Below are 18378 nucleotides of genomic sequence, written 5' to 3'. Positions count from 1 at the left end.
GACTCTGATTGGTTTATTGCACGTTACACACACCCACACACACACACACACACACACACAGTATTTTGAAGGTTTTTTGTTAACATAATGAAGCCAACTGATAACCTCTGCTGTATTTCTACTAGGCTATATGATATACTTTATAAATGATTTATCCCTGCCCATCATTATTATTATTTTTAATTCATATGCCTTTAAAGAACATTTCTGCTTGTTGTCATTTCATAAAAAAAATGTGTCTGCCATCTTTTCACCCTCATGTTCTTCCAAACCTGTATGACTTTCTTTATCTGTGGAACAAAACATTATATATGGGTCTAATGTAATGTGCTCTTTTTGCACCCCGACATTTTTCTAAATATCTTTAATGTTAGAAATAAAGTCAAGATATCGAGTAAATGACGAGAGAATTGACATTTTTTACTATATATTTTTAACAGCTGCCCTGAGATCAGCTGCTGATACTAAGGCACCGTTTCCATGTTTTTCGTAGAGAAAGTGTCAGTCTTTTGTTGTTTGGAGCTGCGCTGAGATCAGCTGCTTTGTGTTGAACCTCTATTCCCATCAGCCACCTCTGCTCCGAGACCAGCGCGCACTTCTCAGCATAACACCGAATAAATTATTGTGCCGTATTGGGGTGATAGGGTTTCAGAGCCACATTTAGAACGGAGAGATAGTGACAAGTGCAAGAGGAAGAGAGGAATGAATCAGAGAGAGGGATGGTGGGGCGCATGCACATGAGAGATGCTTAGTGTTAAAATTGGCAGCTAGACGAGAGAACGAGAGCGGGAGAGAGTGAGACAGGGTCATAGAGAGAGCACAAGAGAGAGAGAGAGAGACGGGGAACGTGAGAGAAATTGTTATCGCAAAAATAGATAGAAATTGGGGAAATGAGATGAAGAAAGAGAAAGGGGGAGATGGAAACAAAAGGGTCAAACAGAGAGGGTGAAAGGGAAGATGTGTGGTTTTAAAATAGACAGACGTGGGAAGGCAGTGGTGCTGTTTTCTGCTGTATTAGTGTGTGTGTGTTTGTCCCCTCCCTTTTTATTACACACACACACACTCGCATCTGACAGATTCACTTTCTCAAAGATTCTCTTCTTTCTCTGTAAATTGCTGGGAGGCTGCCGAGCTCACGTTGACCGCGCTGTAGAAATCAGACTGAGCTTGTGTGTGTGTGTGTGCGAGGACGTCTAACAAAATCAACACACAACATGCAATGCATTCAGTGCTTTTCGAGCATTGAAGTCTCTTACGCTCACAACGGCTGCATTTACTTAAAAAAAAATCGGAAAATAGTAATATTGTGAAATATTACAATTTAAAATAACTGTTTTCTATTTTATCAAAGCTGAATTTTCAGCATCATTACTCCAGTCTTCAGTGTCACGTGATCCTTCAGAAATCAGTCTAATATGATGAACTGGTGCTCAAGAAACATTCCTGGTTATTGAAAATTAATATTTAATGGAAATATTTTTGTGGAAACCGTGATACATTTTTTTTTTTTTCAAGATACTTCAATGAATAGAAAGTTCAAACCCAGATAGCAACATAGTGTCGACCCATATCCGGCCCACATCTGGTACGCGTTGATTCCAGCATTTATTTGAAATAGTAACATTATAAATGACTTTACTGTCATTTTTGATCAATTTAATGCCTCCTTGCTGCATAAAAGTATTAATTTCTAAAAAACCTTTTGAAGGCTTTATATATCGGCCTATGTACATTTTGACCATGGCTGAATATATATGCATATAGCCTACCTTTCAGAATCTGCAAAATAAGAGGGATAATACAAAATGCATGTTATTTTTTTATTTAGTACTATCCTGAATTAGATAATTTTCTTAAAAGATGTTTACATATAGTCCACAAGACGAAAAAAAAAGACGAAAAAAAAGAAGCTGATTTGATAAAAATGACCCCGCTCAAAAATGTACATACCCTTGATTCTCAATACTGTGTGTCATTACCTGGATGATCCACAAATGTTTTTTGTTTTGTGATGGTTGTTCTTGAGTCCCTTGTTTGTCCTGGGAGGTTAAACTGCCCAATGTTCCTCAGAAAAAAATCCTTCAGGTCCTGCAAATTCTTCAGTTTTCCAGCATCTTTTGCATATTTGAACCCTTTCCAGCAGTGACTGTATGATTTTGAGATCCATCTTTTCACACGTTGGGACTCAAACACAACTATTAAAAAAGGTTCAAACATTCACTGATGCTTTCAATGAAAACTTTTTGAATTTGAAGATCAAGGGGCCATTTGGATGGCACTATGTTGCTGTCTGAGAGGTAAATTGTACTTATTATTAATTGTATCTTCTTTAGACAAAAAAAATAATTTAAACAAGAAAAATGTACACATCTTCACCCTGTTCAAAAGTTTTCACCCCCGCGGCTCTTAATGCATCGTGTTTCCTTTTATTTTGTCTTGTGGACTATATGTAAAAATCTTTTATGTAAAATATCTTATTCAGGACAGTACTAAAAACAACAACAACAACAACAAAAAACACTCTTATTTTGTGAAAATAATTAACATTTTGCAGATTCTGCAAGAGGTGTGTAAACTTTTGACCACAAACATGAACAAACAATGCACAGCTGTATGTTTATTGACTAATGCTAACAAAGATTAATAAATACTGTAACAAATTATTGCTCATTGTTAGTTCATGTTAGTCAATATATTAACTACTGTTTACAAATGATACCTTATTGTAAAGTGATACCGGTATATTACATAAGGTATAGTAAGCACTATGCAGTTGTTGGTGTGTATTAGGTGGTTGCTTGTGGTTGTTAGTATGTTTCTATGATTTATGGTTCCTCTTAGAACTAAAAAGAATTTTAAAAAAGAGCTTTTTATTCTCAAGTGTTTTAAAAGAACTTACAAACGAATACACTGATCTGAAGCACATACGACGTAAGAGCCTTTAAAGTCTCCAAAGCACCGTACAGTCAAAGTTCTTTGTGGAACCTAAGAACCTTTTTAACGGAGTGTGTTTATGTGGGCGCACATGAGTGTGAAGAACATGATGTTTGTGTTGATTATTATAGTATTGATTTGTGTGGCTTCAGTATGACTCACAGCAGCCATGGTAATGCTGTGTCTGCCTCTCTCCACACACACACACACGCACACACACACACACACACACACACACACCAGCACTACAGACAGCTGTATGGGCGGGGGAGGTAGAGAAAGCGGACGAATGGATGAGTGTGTGTCTGTGTGTGATTATGTGAAGAGGATGTGCTCTGTTGATAGATCCCATGTTTGTGCGTGTGTGTGTGTGTGTGTGTGTGTGTGTCTGTTGGAGAGGTGTAATGGGAGAGAGGTGAGTCGGGCTAAATGAAGTGTGTGTGTGTGTGTGTGTGTGTGTGTGTGTGTGTGTAGATATCTATTGGAGAGGGAGGCAGACAGATGGGGGGGTCTAAATGATTAGTGTAAGTGTGTGTGTGTGTGTGTGTGTTTGAATATGAATGCGCGTCTTTTTAAATTGCTCTGTATGTGTATGCGTGTGCATGGCAGCATGTGTTTTAACTCTGAAGATGCATTTGTGTGTGTGTGTGTGTGTGATACAGTGTACAGTCATTCCGAGTGTGTGTCTGTGCGTGTGTACAAATTGAAAATAGGCATATGAAAATACACGCACTATGGCATATTCTCATCGGTCCTTTACAAAGGTGTGTGCGTGTGTGTGAGAGAAAGAGAGAGAGAGCGACGCTGTGATTAATCACACTCACTACCTACAACATACATGTCTGCTGCTGCTCCTGCTTGTCTATGGCTGTTTTCAACGGAACACTAGTATGCATTATGCATCAATAAACTAAACAGTTCAAACAGCAGTATGCTTTCACATGTTGCATGCTTAATTTAATGAAAGGTGTCGCATCTTGGAAATAAATGGGTCTTTGCATACTGCAGAAAAAATAGTAAATGTTAGTATGCAATACCAAACACGGCCTCAATGTGCATTTTAGTGCATGTAGTAGGTCATCCTGGTATTCCATGCATACAAACTGGTACTCCCATCATGCACATGCATGTGAGTAGTGTGTTAGTACAGTATGCTATTTTAAACATAGCCGTTAAACATATGGCAAATGTAGCAGCCAGGTCATCTAGAAACTTCTTGCATAAAGAAAATTGTTCTCAATATACATACTGCAGAAGCATGAGGAGTAAATGTTAGTATGCAATTCTAACCATAGCTGTGCTCCCCTATATTTTACACATTTTGGCGAATGTAGTAGGTTATTTGGTAATCCATGCATTCAACCACCCTTCGTGCACAACATACATGCTACATACTGCAAAAATAATAAGAGTAGTATATGCAATTCCAAACATATTTACAATGTGCTTTGTTGTATATTAGGCCTCTACAAATACTTGGCAAATAGGTCATTCTGATATTCCATGCATACAAACTCTCTTAATGTGCAATATACAGTACATACTGCATACTGCAGAAATAGTGTGAGTAGTATGTTAGTATGGTGCTTTTAAAATAACCGGTATACTGCACATTTTGGCAAATGTTGAAGGTTATTTGGTATTCCATGTATGCAAGCTCCCTTCATGCACAATACACATACTACAAAAATAAGAGTAGTACGTTAGTATGAAATTATGAACAAATTTACAATGTGCTTTGTTGTATATTATACACTATAGGGTACAACGGGGCTAAAGGCACACCTTAAGGGAAACATGCTTTTCACTACTCCCAAAGAAAAAAAGAAGAAAGTGGTTTATTTTGTTTAAAAATCGTATAAATATGAGGTGGCGAGTCGGGCACATTGTATTTATACAAATACTTTAGCTAAAATAATATATTTTTTAATAATGTTCAAAACAACCACTTTAGCAAAGTGTGCACTATTTTCTTTAGTGAATAGTGAATGTAAATAAAATAATTACATTTGTCCAATATATATACTAATATACTATACTAATAGACATTAAAATATGTTAATATAAAATATATTTAAAAAATACATAAAATTATTTTAAAAAGTAAAGATTCTGAAAGCATTGAATGAGATCCTATAATAATTTAATATAGATTTACAGTAGTAACATTAAATTTATTATATGACATGATTAATATCATATTTTTAAATATGATGGTGTCATTATAAATATGGGTATTATCTCTAAGCTGGACACCCAACTTAAAATATGATATTTACCATCTGACTCTGAATCTAACCATGTCATGTCAACAAATGGAAAAGTTAGCCAGATATTAATTATAATGTTTATAATTGTGCCTTTCGCCCAAAAACCAGGGGCGCTTTTTACTCCAAATACCATACTACCAAATACTTTTATTCTTCCATTATTGAAAAACTGTTGCTTTAATTACCTTGAACAAAACTGAAAATCATCAACAAGATTCTACAAGCAATCATTAACAAGCGATTCTCGTTTGCTACTTAAATCTACAACATTTTAAAAACATAAAATATTAGATCAAATTAGCACAGAATCAACTTTGCGCTGCTGCCCGCGATCGCGTCAAGGATCAGACAAATTTCCACGTGCACCTTAAAAAAGCACAAGTTTTTGTGCCATCTACTGATTTAGAGGAAAACAAAATCAAAGGAGCCTTTTACCCCGGTGTGCCTTTAGCCCCGTTGTACCCTACTATTATATAGTACTGCACATTTTGGCAAATGTAGTAGGTTATTTGGGTATTCCAAATCCCAAGCTCTGCAAGCTCTGTAATGCTGCAAATAGTATGAGTAGTACGGTAGGGTGCTATTTTGGAGCATAGCCTACTTCTCCGCACAAAAGCCCAGAGACAGACAGCAGTGTGCAGCGCTCTACACCCTGATCGCCTGTAGCAGGACACGGGTGTTAGCAGTCTAGAGGCGAGCCGAGACGCAGAGGAGAATGTTTGCTTGTCCTTGTGTGTGCGTCGATGAGTACAGACAGGCTAAATGCACCGCGAGTGTGTCCGGAGTATGACTGACATTAATAATGGAAGCGCGGCTAGTTAGCGTCACACGGCCGAGAGCAGTCTGCGGCCTCTCTGGCCGGCTAGCGTGCCTGTGCATGCGCGTGTTTTTGTGGAGGAGGGGTGTGTTTCTGTCACCCCAGCTTTCGTGGTGTCCTCTTTGACGGGCCCTCCCAGGCGATGGAAGCACTACAGCCTACACACGCACTCATGATTACACACACGGCCGCAAACGCACACATCAGACAGACAGGCAGTGGGTTGGGCATCTCTGCTGTCTGCGTCCCTTCATCTGCAGTGTTCTCCCATTCGTTCTCTCTTTCACTCTGTTTTGACGTGGCGTGTGTGTGTCGGCAGCGTGCCTGCACCATTATCAGCGCCGGCGGCGCAGGGCACCCATTGTCTTTGCCGACGTTGAAGTGCCGAGGGCATTGTTTTCCGCTGCTGGTGGTGGCCTGTATCCACGCACAGTTCAGACGTGCTCTCTCAGGTTTTTTTTTTTTTTAACCAAGTGGATTTTGAAAGCCAAATACCTGGGCTGAAAATTCTTGCGTGTGGATTCAATGCGTACCAGATGTGGGCCGCCACTATGTTGCTGTCTGGGAAACAAATCTCTCTCAACTGAGGGGCTGTTTACATGACACCGTTTTTTAAATTAAAACGTAAAACTTTTTATGCTTTTGGCCGCCCGTTTACATGACAAAGGCGTTTTGGGTGCCTGAAAATGCAAAGTTTTGAAAACGGGTTTCAAAGTGCAAGTTTTTGAAAACGGTCTCCGTGTAAACAACAAAAACGCGAATCTCTGAAAACGATGACGTCATGCATCATGCGTATTACGTATTTCATCGCCATCTAATGGCCTGGCAGCAGAATACAGGGTTTTTAGACGTTTTCGCGGATCCGTGTGAAAAGAGATTTTGACAATGGTGTCGTCTGTATGCGGAAAACTCAAAGGAAAAACTTCTCAGTTTTAAGCATATCGTTGTCATGTAAACGTACCCTAAGTTGCTGGTATTATTATTAAAGGTTATAATTAACAATTCATTTTTAATGATACAAGAGTAAAAAATATAATAAATATGTAATATAGTGCATTTATTTCGCAAAATGCTCCTCAATAAAGTTTTTCTAGCTATAGGTCATTGAATGGCTTTACGTGACATATTGTTCCGCGTTTGAAACAATCATCGAACGAGACATTGTAAGCTGTAGGCTACTGTATCTTTCAACATACCTTCTAAACGCTACAGCGATCTGTCACGCCACATTTAAGAGCATCAAAACGGACTTTTGTAATAAAATTTACAGAATTTCAAAGCTGAGACTTTGTTTCATATAAAAAGTAACCTGTCGGCGTCGTTTTTGTTTTTTTGTGTTTTAAGCACAAACCTCACTAAACTGTATTAGATGTATTCTTAATTCAAGCTATATTTTACAAAACAGGTCTTAATATATTGTACAATTTTGCTTCTCAAGTAAATGTAATGATGTGATTTTTTTCAATTAAATTTAGAAAAGGATTATTGCCATGTACAATGAGGAGAGGACAGAGAAATTACTGTTTGTGCAATTAAAGAGGCTTAACAGCGTTTTCCAAATCTAAGACAGAGATGTGTATTCATGGCCCACTTTACTGTCCCGATACACGTCTTCCCCCAAGAGATCGTCTCTTTCCTTCCCCAACCCCGACACACACACACACACACACACACAAAGACACATACATACTGTTTGACGCAGCAATCCTTATAGACATTGAACTAATCGTGTCTGCCAGTGAAGACAAGCCATGAGATCTTCTCAAATCAAACCAACGCAGTTGTCAGCTTTTGTAGTGCTATGAAAGGATTAGTTTTTGGTTCCTTTTCAAAAGCAGACCCCTTTTTCACTATAGTACCTTGTTGTGCGGTCCTTGTTGACGCTAACGTTAGACTATGCGCCTTCGCCCTGCTTCTAACGGTTATATAATTCAAACGGCTGTTTGAGGCCGCAGAACTTTTCAAATGCTCCTGTGCTGCTGTGATCATGGAGAAAAAAAAAATCATCTGCAACAGTACGGCTTAAAATCCCCCCTCCCCCTTTCATCTGTTCTCACCGGCCCCTGAGAGTCGTTAAAAAATCCCACGCAATCCCCCTCATTGCTCTGCGGACTCCGGAAGAGATCGAACAACGCCACTGGAGATCTCACACCACCTGTAGGTGCCCTTGATAGTGTCGCACACTCGTGGCCCGGGATGTGCTGATGCTAGGTGGTAAATTGGTCTGTGCAGCTGGTCTCTCCCGAGGGGATGTGGTATGGATCACATACAGTCAGAATTGGGACACAAATAAATCACATGCAAATGCTTTCACTCGGTCTCTGCGGAGACTCAAACCTGTGAGTTCCACCTGAACCAGTAGATTTGAGCTTTGCCATATTTGCCAAATATTTCTATGCCCTTTTCCACTTATTACTGTCCTTTGTAATGCATGGCTATAATTGTTGCTCACACTCAGGGTTAAGGGTTTGTTCTAAACCATTAACCCTAAATATTAAACCCTAGCGGATTATTATTTGTGCCATGGACATGAATGAACCTCACATCGCGTGGCTTGTTGAGGAAGTTGCGCTGTTATTTGAACACTCTAAGACTTGCACTGAAGGAAGGACTTTAATCATGTATTGGAATATATCAGAGAGACGTTTGAGTAACCCTAGTGTAACTCAGACTGTGTGTGTAAACCTCACTCTCCTGGCCTCAGGAGGCTGCGGTCATTAGCGTCCTTGTTAGCGTGGAAACCGCGGTTCGAATCCCGCTCAGAGCGAGTAGAACTGGAGGGGTGGAGGGGTTACACTAGCTACCACCCAGAACACCTTAGTAACCAGATTGAACCAGCTAGTCCTTTCAGGACGACTATCGTCAAATACGATTGACAATTAGCAGTTAGTTTTGGCGGTATGGTTCTGCTCTGGGCAAGAACTCCATGCATCCATGCAGCCTAGCATAGATAAGAGCAGCAATAACCCCCCTTAGGGTAAACAGAACAGAACCAACATAAATGTATTGCAGATATCATTAATTCAATATTTTAATGTACAACATAATTCAAGAATTTATTCTGATTCAAAGGGGAATCAGAATGCCAATCCTGACTGGACGAGAGGAGGAGCTGGGGGTGGAGGAGGGTAATTCGCTCCTGAGAAACGTGATAGCTGCTGATAATACTGATTATAATATAATTATAATATAATATCTCATATATGGAGACAGTGATATGCAATAGCTGAGAGTCAACTGATGTGAGCTTGACGAACGTGACCTGCCACAACTTACGCTATGCTTGATTTTTTTGAATTTTCAGTTTTGTTTAGTTTTCGTTTTAAGATGAAAATGATTTTATTTAAAAAACAAATGATCATTTAATGTTTGTTTAGTCATGTTTATTTGTTGATATTATTTTACTATTGTTTTATTAATTTAGGGCTGCCAAAGTTAACTGGTATCATTTAAAAATCTTTTGTTATTACTATACAGTGGCATTATCATGTTTAATGGAAAGTTTTACAATATACATTAATATTTTCTAAAAATGAAACTATAAAATTTTAAAAAATAATTGTATTTTACTTAGCTCTAAAGTCATAACAATAAATTTTTTTCTGTTTCAATTTTCACAGTAATATTAGTTTTTTATATATTTATTTTTATTATAAAATATACAAAAAACATTAAATATTTTCAATTCATCAGTGATAATAACACTTCCTAGAACACCCTAGAAACCACTGGACTCAAACACGTATTGCCCACGTGAGTGATGCAGTTTCAGTACAATTGCGCTAAACACTAAGCCATGGAAAGCACTGGAAACGTTACTTCCTTCAAAACAAATTAAGCAAACATCAATAATTTGTATTAAAAATTAATTATTTTTATTAAGTACTCGTTTCTCAGCATTCGGTTTGTCAGTAGTGAGGCGTGGCAGGAAGCAGGAGTGTTTGTGTGCGCATGTGTGTGTGCACTAGCGTTCTGGGCCAGTGGACTGGTAAATACAGCGGCTGTGGAGTGGAAATGAAGGCTGGATCTATTTGGAGAAACGCTAGATGACCTTCCACTGAGCTGGATGACATCCATAGCGATTTTACCGTGCAGCACAGGCCCACCACCAACGCCATGCGTCACACGCTCCCAATCGCACACAGATGTGTATGATCAGACACACGTGGAAATGAGGGGCGTAAACACGCACACAATCAGAAACAACAGGGCATGAGTCCATAACGCACAGTCACACACAGACAGTTACACAAACATGCACGTCCACAATTAATGGCCCAGAAAACGAGAGATCAAGCCAGATCACACATTAAGGACCGTTCACACTCAGAACGATAATCATAAAGATAACTATATTAGCGTCAACAGCAGTGGACGACATCGTTCTGTTTATTATAAGCTCGTGCTGCAGTTTTGTCGTCTGTCGCATTAAATGCTTGAGGTCTTTGAAGCAGCATGGATTCTGATTGGCTGTCAATATTTTTATCGTTAATCCGCTGGAAAAAAGCGTTCTTCTGAAAGTGATATCACCAACATTGTTTCTCTGTGCCGTTATTGTTACAGTTGTGGCATGAACTCTGCTGTTCTGTTATATTGAGAATGATTTTTTGATATCTTTATCATTATCATAGTTATTGTCCTTGGTGTGAACGGGTTTTAGCCAACAATGTGTGCCGAGAAAGAATAATTTTTACTTAATTACCCGTACAAACAGGGCTTGACTAACTTTATTGGTCACCACTGTCGTTAGTGGTTTTCCAAAGTTACAAGCCACTCAGCATTTTCACTGGCCACAATTCTGACATTGATACCACGGGGAAAAGCTGCCATATAGATATTTTTAATATTATCTCATAATTTGGCAGCAGGAATATTAGGCTGCTGTCACTTTAAGAGCCGACACATCGATCCATTATACCGTTACACATGCGTTTTCTTTCTCAACTGTTTACGTTCACATAAAACAACTGTGTTTACATGAATGCTCGCCAAGACCGGCATTTTGACATTATTTTGTGTGTTTTTGACTGTTTAAGCGCAATAAGCAGCGATAAAAGAACTCAATTTAGTACTGAGAGGTGGCTTTATGTTAGCGCACTTTGGGTGTGAGCACAAGATCTATGGGAATGAGTAAGATTATGCGCAATACACGCAATCTCATGTCGATATTCAAGCCCTTTAACAGCATCAATATTCATCCGGAGCAAATGAAGCGAGTGAGTCGGAGAGATGAGAGAGAGAGAAAGTGCAGCTGGTATCGTATATCTATTCTGCGGAAAATGAGTATTGGAAGCGTTTCAGATATTTCAGTATCGATGCATCGAACACATGTATCGAAAAACCTATATTTCTGACAACACTACATTGCACTTAGTTTATTATTTCAGCTGCCTTTTTAAAAGACTACAATTGAAAAATGTATATTATATAACATTATATTACATAAAATCATGTAAGTAAGTGGTGCACATTGACCCAACCAATGCTTTGAGTTTAGGGCGAGACTGTCTGTTTGATTGGCCAATGGCAGATGGCGGGGAGTGTCAAGGAAACGTGTTAGGAAACAATTATTATTTTTTACACTGCCACTACTAGAGCAGAAATCACACACTTCAACTTCAAGCAGATCACTCGTCTGTAAATATGACATCGCGGTTATAAGACGTCTGAGCCTGGCGCATTCGTGAAACGTTCCCGTGGCGTCGATTCATTACGGCGTCACACATCTGACCCCCTGACCGTCGAGTTTGTTGTTTATTTCTTCTCTTCATCCATTCATTTCCTGTAAAAAGACTGCTGAGCCCAGTGCTGCATAGACAGCGGCATCTGGAGATAAATAATTCCTCCATCGCTCCTCTCCTCTCTTCCTCCCTCGCTCGCTCTGCCCCGTCCTGACCTTATGGATCTGTTTTGAGCCGTGCCAGATTGTTGCTCAGGACTCTCGCACCTAGAAAACAGCGGAAGGGGGAGGGGTGCTGTCTTTCCTCTCTTCACCTCATATCCGTCTGTCTCTCTCTCTCTCTCTCTCTGTCTACTCTTTCCCACCGCCTCTATCTAATTTCTTTCCCATCACCTTCTATTCTTGAAAGAGCCGACGGTTTCCGATACCCCTCTCTCTCTCTCTCTCTCGCTCTCTCTCGTTCTGTTTTTCATGGTTGTTCTCTGACTGACCCTCAGGTGTGTGACAGTTTCAGTGGATTGCATCAGCCTCCACGCTATAGTCACTGACAAAATACGATATAGCACCATGTAGGGCTGGGCGATGTGATGGTATAGACTGTGCGGCGGTTGAAATTTATCAGCTTTTACAGATTTTGCATGATATATGCGCGGTATAGCTGTATTTACACAGGCAAGACTGCGTTATGTTGTTTACACATGAGAGCAATGAGAAAATATGGAAAACTGCACAAATACAGAGTCAGTCAAGATGGCCAAGAACTTGTTTTTGAGGGCAGAAACGTGAAGCAGGGTTTAGCGGTTTATGGTTGCAGGGCAACGTCACAACTTGCCGCATTAATATAGAATTCACTGGAAGTGTTTATATCGGCTATTTTGGAACAGCTTTGATGTGGCTCATCCAATCAGAATTCAGAGTCATTATAATGTCATTTTTAGCTCTGTGTCGTGTTTATTTGTGAAGCTGGGTTTGCTCTGAAACCACAATGATAATCTGATCTTTTGATTTGCATCATCAAGTTTTAATTTGCTTGATATTTTTCATTTGATTTTCAAAAAAATAGGCATTGCAGTGCAAAATCATTTTCTTAATCGTTATTTTTTCCTTGTTTTCCAGTATTTATTTATTTATTTATTTTTAAAGCATAAATCATAAAGTAAAAATAGAGTAAGGTTTGTGTTTAAAATAAGAATGTCATCGGAGAAAGAAAAATGTAGTAAAAATGTAGTAAAACTTAATCCTTAAAACAATGTGTTTATTTATTTATTTATTTATTATTTATTTCAACTATATTTATTTATTTAATTTCAGTATAAGCATAAATCATAAGGTAAAAATAGAGAAAGGTTTGAGTTTAAAATAAGAATGTCATTGGAGTAAGAAAATGTAGTAAAAAATGTAGTAAAACTTAATCCTTAAAACAATTTATTTAGGCCTACTTATTATTTATTTACTTTCATTATAAGCATAAATCATACGGTAAAAAATAGAGTAAGGTTTGTGTTTAAGATAAGAATGTCACTGGAGTAAGAACAATGTAGTAAAAACTCAGTAAAACTTAATACTTAAAACTATTTATTTATTATTTATTTCAACTATATTTATTTTATTTAATTTCATTTTAAGCATAAATCATAAGGTAAAAATAGAGTAAGGTTTGTGTTTAAAATAAGAATGTCATTGGAGTAAGAAAACATTTTTATTATTATTATTATTTCAACTATATGTATTTAATTTCATTTTAAGCACAAGTCTAACAAAAATAGTAAGGGTTGTGTTTAAAATAAGAACATTTATGTCAGTGGAGTAGGAAAGGTATACTCTCTGAAATGTCAGAATATTTTGCTTCTCAGTTAAATATATCTTGTTTAGATATCAAACGTATAAGTATGATGCTTAAATATTTTAATGGAAAATAAAAATAGATTAAGGTAAATATAGGTATATATCAAAATATTATTTTTTACTGGCAGCTTAGAGATATATTTTGGTTTGTATTCATCACGTTCTAAATGCAAAAAGTCTAAATGTGAAATATTTAATTTACTGGATCATCAAAAAAATATATATAGTCAGTGATATAATATGATATGGTGGTATGTAATAATATTAAATATTAATATAACATTAAATAATAATATTAAATGTTACATCATTTATATGGTATTCTATCTCGTATTTTTACTGGAATTTATTTATAATATAATATGACTCATCCTGTGATAGAAGATTGTGATCATACGCCTCCCCCAGCAAGCGTTTGGCACATGATCTAGTCTGCTGATGTATTGGGTTATTTTACATGCAGAGTGACGCTCTTAACCTTGGGAATACAGTTGCGACCTTTTTTTTTTTTTTCTCCAGTAGATGCGTCTAGTATGTTATTGCAGATGTTGGTATCAATTTTTCCTCTTTTGTAATTCACTCACATATTCATGCTATCCCTCCATTTTTCTCCCCGCCTTCATATTCATCTCACCTCTCTCCACTCCGTATCTGTCCATCTCACACATACCAACACACACACAAACACACAGCGCTCTCCGCCTGTCAGTCACACGCGCGCGCGCGCGCGCACACACACACGTCTCTAAATGGATTCTTGCGGAGAGGGGCCGTCCAGAGCATCAATATCAGTCAGCTGTGACACTGCAGTCTAAACTGCAGTCTGAAATAAACGATGAAGTTTTGCGTTGTTTTTGATTTTTGCCTCACACATTTCGTCTGCGGATCCATGCATATAAGTGATACGATGCTTTCATCACTAAATCTTACTCACAGAATCACACAAACACATTTCCATATAAAGCGCAACACACTCTTCATTTGCATAATGCGTCTTCGATATAAACACAAGAGCACGTCATAGTTTTGAGTTGCTTTTGATTTCGCCTCCAAATATAGCTCACATTTCAGCGGATCCATGGACAAATTGCACGTGTTTTACGTTTAGATAGAATATTAAAAAACTGCTTTTTAATATTGAAATACTCACATAGCTCTACACTCTTGACAAATAAAGGTTTCTTATTGGCATCGACGGTTCCATGAAGAACCTTTAATGGAATCATTCCATTGCACTTTATAGTGTAAACAGGTTCTTTATGAATATTCACTGAACGTTTCTTTTGGAAGAGAAGATTTTTAAGAGTTTATGAGTCGAACCACATACCAAATACAGTTTTGACGCCAACACAACATACAAACATAGCTAGGCTACTATCCCTCTCGTACAGCATCTGTTGCTATAGTAAGAGTTTCCTGATTTGAGATCAGTGCCGTAGTTTACCTTACAATAATTCGGAACGCGATTAGTGCAGGACTAAACTGAACTCAGATCAGACTCTGAGCGCAACGGCAAACACATGTGCAGCCTGTTATCCAACACGCCCCCCTGTCCCCATGCATGCGGCTCTGGAGACGCACAGCAGCGCTCAGTCCCAGCCACTCATCCATCCATCCATCCGCTCGCACTGACATTAAGCGCCTTAAATGTGGAGAAACATGCGTCTCTACCTGCGGTGGTGCCTGTGCCTTGATCCCGGTCCTCTGGATCAGGTCCTCCTGCAACGCGGAAAATGGCAGATATTCCCTGTCAGTGGCAGACTCGTCTCTCTCTCCCTGTCTCTCTCTCTCCTAGTCTCTCTCGCTCTATTTCACTTTCCTCCTTCCCTTTGCTGCCATGTTCGGAGCGGGGCGGGGGCTGGGGGTGGACCGAACGGGGTTGGGGGTGCTGTTTGGAGGAGAAGAGACGAGCGTAAAGGAGAGAAAGCGGGCTCAGGGGGATAAGAAAGCAATTAGAGGGCAGTCCTCTCTTACTTCCAGACGGAATGTATAATGGAATTAGCTCAGGGGGGCTCGCAAGCCAGCGAATGTGTGTGTGAATGCTGATTTGTGAAGGGGGGAGACCACCTGCTCTAGCTGGGAGAGAGAGGACAGAGATGGAGGGGAAAGATGTCAGCTTCAAAGGCTGTCTCACAGGTTGGCGATCTCTCATCAGAGCGGCGAAATGCACCGTGCGCGTGTGTGTGCGCGTAAAGAGAAAGAGTGTGGTGTGGATGAGTCGGGAGTTGAAAGAGTTCGCTTAGATGAGGAGAGAGAGCCGTAGATGAGAAAAATCACAAACGAGATCTCTTGAATATTTCAATTATTTCTTCCCTGACAGCACTGAGAATTGAACAGAGGACAAATGGAGACCCTGTAAAATATAAATGGGAGTTTTGAGGTCATTTATGCTAGCGTACTCGGCCGATGACTCATACTGCACTCACAGGCGTATGCAAATGTTTGCCCAATCAGGTGATCTCTAGAGGGAGAATGCACCTCCCCCTTTGTCACCTGCAACTGATTAGCAAAAGCGAGTAGCAAAACTTGTTTCAAGGCTGTGAACAATTTTTTTTTAATGTTGTAATGTTTTTTTTTTTTTTTTTAAAGGGATGACCTCTTGATAAACTTACTGTTTCAAAGGAAAATATATCAACACAAGTAAGAAAGCTGCCCCTCTCAAGACATTTCATGTTATCTTTAATCTCTCACATGTGTGAAGTTTCATGGAGTTGAATAAAACTCTACAAATACTTCACACCTTAAAGGTATATTTCAAAGAAAATTGAACTTGCAGTTAATATAATGTTAATTAAATAAAACTTTATTGACAGTCTTTTAAAAGTGTATTTTGTAATAATGGCAACATGTAACTTTCAAATACATTTTAACTCATCGTTAATATTGTGCCGTGCTAAAGAAGTGCACTTATTTTGATGCGTTGACCAACATAGGTATAGAACATGTAAAGTACTTGATTATAATTTTAACTGTAATGTGTTATTAGATATTAGATATATATGTGCATTTAAAAATACTATATATATATATATATATATATATATATATATATATATATATATATCCATCCATCCATGTCCAGGGATCAGGTTGCCGAGGTCCCTGCCTTCGACTGCCCCCCGATCCTCTCAGCACCGGCCCCTTACGGTCCCTCCTGCAGGTGGTGAGCCCACGGGAAGGCGGCCCCACGTCGCTCCTTCGGGGGGAGGCCCGGCCACCAGGCGCTCGCATACGAGCCCCAACCCCAGGCCTGGCTCCAGGGTGGGGCCCCGGCTGCGCCATACCGGGCGACGTCACGGTCCTCGATATAATTTTTCTCATAAAGGGCTTTTGAACCGCTCTTAGTCTGACCTGTCACCTAGGACCTGTTTGCCTTGGGAGACCCTACCAGGGGCATATAGCCCCGGACAACATAGCTCCGGTCATTTGGGTACTCAAACCCCTCCACCACGTTAAGGTGGCAATTCAAGGAGGGTATATATATATATATATATATATATATATATATATATATATATATACAAGTTTCAGTAGAAATTACATACAAAGTATATTTTAGTTTATCATAAATGCTTGTCAGTACATTCGGCAGTACACCTTAACTAATTTAAAAACAAATTATGAACTATAACATATTTTCATTTAATGTCAATTATCATTATCATCAGACACTTATCATTAAGTGTCATTTCATTTGGTTTTAAAAGAGTTAAAGTGTAGATGTTCTTATTTTTCAGAAGGGAAGTTCAATATTTCAAAATTCTCAAAAAAAAAAAAAAAAAAAAAAAAAAGAACATGAAAGACCAAATGATCAGAAATATGTTATGTTAAAAGCCTCATTTCTCATTTGGGTCTATTTAAGGATAAACATCTGAGATAAAGTAAATACTTAGAAGACATAACTCAGATCTCCTGAGGTGTTTTCCTCCGGGGAGAAACACTGAGGCTGGAGAGATTTTTATGAGTGTGTGTGTGTGTGTGTGTGTCACAGATTGTGTCATGAATAAAAATAAGCCAAGCATACTAAAACCTTTCTGCCTTTCATTGCTAGTCCACTTCTTTATACTCTCTCCAACCATCAAATCAGAATCCAGAATGCAGTCATCAATATCACTGCACAACAACCCTCATATCTCATTCATGTCAGTCGGAAGTGCAAAAATCACACTAAACAACCAGTCTGTATTAAAGGACTAGATCGCTGCATTTCTGACCGTGCTCTGACACTGCCTGACGGTATTTCTCTCCGATTGATTTGGGATTTCATTTCTCTCCAGAAATGCGCCACTGTGCGACCTTGAACACGCAAGACTATTTACATGCAGATGTTCTGTCTAGAATATCAAGTCTTACTATTCTTTGAATGAATCTGCTCTTGTTTTGCTTTAGATTTCTTTTTTTTTTTTTTTTGACACTTAAAAAAAATTATGAGATAAAATACAATAAAATTAAATTCACAGTCAACAAATTAAATCCATTCAGGCACTGGGATAAATACTAGATTAGGATGCAGCCTTAAATGTTCTCTAGTGGAGTGAACACATACATTTATTATTATTATTATGTATATATCTGATTTACAGAGGACAATGATCAAAAATTCCCGATTTTAAAATGCAAAACCATTCTCGTTTGTTATTGATCGTGTTACTGCAATTTTAAATTATTAAAGGAATAGGTCATCAGAAAAGAAAATTCACAAAAAGAAATATAGCAGAATTCCCTTGCTCCTCTTTTACATACAGTGAAATTCACCGGTGACTGGGGCTGTCACTCTCCTAAAGCAAATGCAGAAATAAATTCCATTACGACACTATATTCTCTATATTACT

General features: G+C 38.5%; 1 protein-coding gene across 1 annotated transcript in view; it reads right to left on the bottom strand.

The window, feature by feature from the left end:
• The window catches only part of rai1 (retinoic acid induced 1), a 57432-nt gene extending 42099 nt beyond the window's left edge, over window positions 1–15333 (bottom strand). Inside the window, exon 1 of the mRNA XM_084118343.1 lies at window positions 15218–15333. The gene's annotated coding sequence lies outside the window, so the exon portion shown is untranslated. The remainder of the gene's footprint in view (window positions 1–15217) is intronic.
• Between the last annotated feature and the right edge of the window lie 3045 nt (window positions 15334–18378).

The sequence above is a fragment of the Abramis brama genome (genome assembly GCF_963993115.1).
Source record: "Abramis brama genome assembly, chromosome: 1".
NCBI lineage: Eukaryota > Metazoa > Chordata > Actinopteri > Cypriniformes > Leuciscidae > Abramis > Abramis brama.
This window is presented reverse-complemented; position numbering and strand designations above follow the sequence as displayed.